We start from the raw sequence: 5,095 nt of genomic DNA, 5'->3' as shown, positions 1-5,095 counted from the left end.
ACAGAGACAGGCAGCCAGAATCCCTTAGGGCATGATAAATACTTGCTTCCTGCTTCCTTCCCTGCCCCCCACCCCCTTAGGGTGGGGACAGGTTAAGGGGGCAGGATTACTCAAAAGAAAGCCAAGTTCTGGCGAGAAAGCCCTCCAAGAAATGTGGGAAATGTCTGGAGCTGTTTCAGTCCCTGATCAAATTTCTGCTCTCAGCATTCCCAGCCAGGCCCAGAATATGTCAGTGGCAGAGTCTGTCTTCCTCTTTCTCCACTTTGCATATAACTAGCTGGGTCTCAAGTTCCCACCTGGAAGCAGAAGGTGACAACTCATCCTTTTCTACCAGTGAGAAGGGAGGGATTTCATCCCAAAGCTTATGGACAGGTTAGGGGGCAGGACAATCCCATGGACCACTTACATTTCCTCCAGAAGAAACCCAAATCCCCACGAGTGGCATCCCTCCCCCACTCTCTGCCCACCCCCTGCCCACCCCATCTTCTGGATCACAGCGGGTACGTAGGCCTCCTGGCTTAGACATTGTCAAACTGCATGGTGGACACCAGGGCAGGCCTGAGCCTTGGGAGAGGGTGTAGAGAGAAACCTGCTCTACCTGTCTGTGAGCCTGATGTCACCATTCTGGATGTGCACATGAGAAGACAGGTTTGTGCATCCAAAATGCAGTGAGCAATAAGTTCCCAGTCTGAGCTAGGCTGCCAGGGGTACGCTGCTGATGAGGTGAGGGAGTCCCCCATGGCTGAATTCCAGGAAGCCTTTTGGAGCATCCTTCAAGATGGAGACCTACAGGCTGGAGGGATCTACCTTGATAGACTTGTGACTCTTGGGGGGACAATTGTCAAGGCCCATGGCAGCATGGAGAGAAAGGCTTACATAGCCTTGGTTCTGGTCTCCTTGACATGTTTATCTGGGACTTGGGTCTGTGTATGTATAAGAAATTGACGGCATTGATACATGAGAAAAAACAAAACATTGGATGATGTGGGCATCCGGCCTGTGCCCACAATCCGGCCTGTGCCAACTGTGTGGCAACTCCGTACAAGACGATGGGACCCTCAAGTACAGTGAATAAAGCCTTATTTTGAGTCAGCTTCTTGCTGGTCCTCTGACCACCCACATCAAAAACCTTTGGGGGCTTGTTAAAACTTCAGATTTCTGGTCAGGCACAGTGGCGCACGCTTCCCCAGTGGCTCAGGAGGCTGAGACAGGAGGATTGTGAGTTCCAAGCCAGCCTCAGCAACAGCACGGGGTGCTAAGCAACTCAGTGAGACCCTGCCTCTAAATAAAATATAAAATAGGGCTGGGGATGTGGCTCAGGGGTTGAGTGCCCTTGAGTTCAATCCCCAGTACCAACCCCCCCCAAAAAAAAAACTTCAGACATTTAGGCCCATTCCAGACTACTCAGTGGTCTCTATGGAGCCGTGACCCCAGAATATGCATTTTAACCACCATCCCAGGTGATTTTGTAAAACATTTTCAGCTCTTAATCCTGTGCTGGATCCTCTTGCCAAGACTGACCTTCCTCTTGGCCTAGTACGAGTGTCCCTATGGTGGAAATTCTACTCTCCAAGCTTTGATCCCTTGAGTTAGGACCTTACCCCTGCAAATGGCCTTGTCAGGAAGGATTTTAGAAGATAAAGACAAGCTGGTTTACAGCAGAATTGCGGTGAGGGCACCTGGTGGGGGACACAGGCTGAACTGCCCTGACAGAGAACAAGGCTTAATCATATTGCCCAAGGGCCTTGGTCCAGCTCAGCCTGAAGCCATGGAGAGACTGAGAAATAAGCCATTTGTTCCTCCCTGGCGTGGGAAGAGCTGGGGCTAGAGAGGCAGCCTGACCTGAGTGTAAATCCCAGCTCGGGCCTTTACCAGCTGTGTGACCCTGAACACTGACTCCAACTTCTCTGAGGCTCAGCTTCCCCCTCTGAGATAATGACACATTCCCACACAGCTGTTGTGAGCAGTAGATGAATTAATGTATGTAAAGCTCCCAGGGCTTTGGCATATAGCAGATGCTCCATGCCGCCTGAATGGGTGAGTAAATAGTGGATGGGTGGAGAGGTGGATGGGTGGAAGGATGGACGCACAGACAGACGGCCTCAGTGAATACTTCATTCTTACTTGTGTCTGTTCCTGCCTCTGAATTGATTATCCTCACCCCAGTGTAATCCTCTGACGTCTCACAGATGTCTCCATCTATGGTCCAAGCCATCCTCCTAGGAAAAGCCTCCCAGTCCCCCATTCATTCCCCCAGAATGCCCTTCTCTCAGCCCCCAATGCAACTGCCAAGACATTTCTGTCTGCGCTGGATCTCAGATTCAGAGCAGGCATGTCTCAGGACACAGGTTCCCTTGCCGGGATGGCAGCAGGCTGCAGAAGCCAGCTCAGTGCACCTCTCTGGCCAGCATCCAGGATCAGCCCCATGTCCAGGCTGGTGAGGGCTTGTGGAAGGAGTTAGCTGCAAGTGTGAGACACAGATTCTGCTGCTTGGAACTTGGAGTCCAGGAGGGAAAACTGGAGGCAGTCAACGGTGCTCACGGCTGAGCCTGAGCAGGCGCTCCTGGCAGGCAGAACTAGGAAAGACTTCCTGCAGCAGGTGGCATTTAGATCTGCAAGAATGGACAGATTTGGATATGCAGAGTTGGGGGAAGTGCATTCTGAGCATAGGGGACAGCCTAAGCAAAGACAGGGCGGGCAAAGTAGGGGGAGCTTCTGTCCGACAGGAACGTGGGTGAGGGGAAGTGGGTGAGAATCGAGATGGTTGGGGGGGGGGCACTGTGCAAGGCTGTGAATGCCAAACCCAGGTGTCTGCTTGGCCCCCTGGGCTGTTCATCCAGGAAGGAGCAGGGGCTGTGGCCTGGGTGTGGTCTCCCTCCATTTCCCTTCAAGTCTCCAACCACCACCTCTTTCTCGACCCCTTTTTCTATGCTTTCAGCAGGCATTCATAAACTCTGGCTTGGCATCCAGGGAAAAGGTCATTCATGGGCCTTCAGTGACTCACAGAACCATGGTGGGCCACTTCTGGGGTCATCTGCATTTACAAAGCTGCAGACTCTGCCTGTCACCAGTCCCAAAGGAGCGAATGGAGGAAGCGTGCACGGGCCTTGTGCTGCCACTGGGGGACCCGCTGAGTCCCCGCAGGCCTGTAGGGTGAGGGCCCTCTCAGCCCCAGGCACATGTCGCTGCTGCTTTGGTTGTAGGTCACCACCCCTCCCCACTCCCTGAAGTCTGCAAGTGGCAGGTCTCACCCTCCCCTGCACTCTCCCCAGCTAATCCAAGCCACACAGAGAGCAGGCCGCCCGCCCGCGAGTCTTATTTCACTGGAATGTTGGCATCAAACTTGAGATCGGAAATGAACTCATTATCTGATTATTTTTATTTATGAAAATATAACTGCTCTGGGAGAGGCCTTTCTTGAATAGTATTCTGAGTGGATGAGTAATTCTCTCCCCTTCACACACACACCCTGAAACACACACACTACTTAGAAGCTCAGACCCCTTTTCAGACAGACAGACACGCAAACACACACACAGAGGCAGCCACACGTTCCAGCAGATACATGCCTCCAGGTGTACACGCATCATGTGGAGTCATGTGATCTGGGTCTAATGAGCTCCTTTGAGGGCACAGACCTTGTGTCTTTTATTCACTGTGGCATCCCCAGTGGTACATAACAGGTAATTAGTAAGTATTTGCTGAACAAATGAAGGAATGCCTAAGTAATAGATGCTCACACACAGGAGACACTATGACTCAGACACACACGCGCATGCAGAGCACACCCAGACCCTCTCCCTTCCTGCAACAAAGAGAATCCCTGATTCCCCTGCCTGAAGTCTTCATACCAAGAGTCACACATGGTTGAGAACATACCATCCAGAACCTTCCGGTGGAGATGTTCATTGTCAGTTCCCGGGAGACCAAGGCAGAGCTTCTCCTAACCTGCTAAAGCCTCACCATCTCAGGCTTTGCCAGCCTCAGACTGAGTGTGCTTGTCTGGCCAATAAAGCCTGAGGGGGTTAGTAAGGGCAGACTGTTTTCCAGGAATGTTCTCTGGGGGCTGCTCTGCTCACCCGTGGCTGGGTTGCAGGCAGGTCCTGGCATGGGGTCTTGGGCAATACCAGCCCCCAGGCGCGCTCTCTCTCTCTCTCTCTCTCTCTCTCTCTCTCTCTCTCTCTCTCTCTCTCTCTCCTCTAGCTCATGGCCATGACTCAGCCTGTCCAGGGCCTGTGAATGTCTCCCTGGGAGGGGACGGGGCCAGAGGCAGGGCTGGTGACCAAGAGGGGGGAGAAGAGCCCAGGAGGGGGTTGCCTAGAAGCTGATCTGAGGGCAGAGCACTCAGCAGGTCCCTGGATGTCCCTAAGTGCCTCTGCCATAGAGGGAGCAGCCTGTTGTGGTTGGAAGGACTCTGGGATGGCAGGAGGCTCACTTGAGTTGACATCACCACTGGCCACATACTGGCCACCTGTCTTCGGACAGGTCATTAATCCTGGAGCTTCAGCTGCCTCCAGCCTGTTGGGCAATGGCATCCTTCCTGACTCTATGCCCTAGGCTCCCGCCTCTTCTGACCTCTTCTGACCTTCATTCCAGCCCCTGGGAAAAAAAAAAAAAAGAAAAGGAAAAGAGCCCTCAGCTCCCTCAGTACCACCCCAGGCTTCATCGAGTGGCTCCTTAAAGACGCAGGCTCTTCAGGACGCGTCACCCAGCTCCTCACCCAGCTCCTCGGCTCCTTGCCGTCAGCCGTATGCACAAGCTGCCTGACCCTCCCAAGAAGCTTCACCTGGTTAGGGGACACTGAAAGGAGGGACGACTTGTTCACTAACATGGTGTCCCAGAACCCATCCAGGGAGAAGGAAGGACTGTGACCTCTTAAAATTCCAAGTGGCCCAGCAATTCCACTCCTACATACTCAAAGAGAAAATAACGCCGGGTCTGTGAACAGGTTTACACGAGAATACTTTAGTCATAGTACCTCAAACTGCCACAACCCAAGTACCCAAGTGCTCAGGACGGTGGTGAAATAACCATATATGCTCATATACTGGAACACGACCCAGTGACAAAAACACCACAAAAAGCATCAGCCCCA

The 5,095-nt window shown here is 52.8% G+C and overlaps 1 long non-coding RNA gene across 1 annotated transcript; it reads right to left on the bottom strand.

Annotated features, from left to right (window-relative positions):
* Positions 1 to 2,099: 2,099 nt before the first annotated feature.
* On the bottom strand, positions 2,100 to 4,593 carry LOC144369605 (uncharacterized). The gene is made up of 2 exons (XR_013429396.1): positions 3,880 to 4,593; positions 2,100 to 2,612 (listed from the first exon to the last, which is right to left on the bottom strand). It is a non-coding gene; the product is annotated as an uncharacterized LOC144369605 (long non-coding RNA).
* Between the last annotated feature and the right edge of the window lie 502 nt (positions 4,594 to 5,095).

This window comes from Ictidomys tridecemlineatus, chromosome 12, assembly GCF_052094955.1.
Source record: "Ictidomys tridecemlineatus isolate mIctTri1 chromosome 12, mIctTri1.hap1, whole genome shotgun sequence".
NCBI lineage: Eukaryota > Metazoa > Chordata > Mammalia > Rodentia > Sciuridae > Ictidomys > Ictidomys tridecemlineatus.
This window is presented reverse-complemented; position numbering and strand designations above follow the sequence as displayed.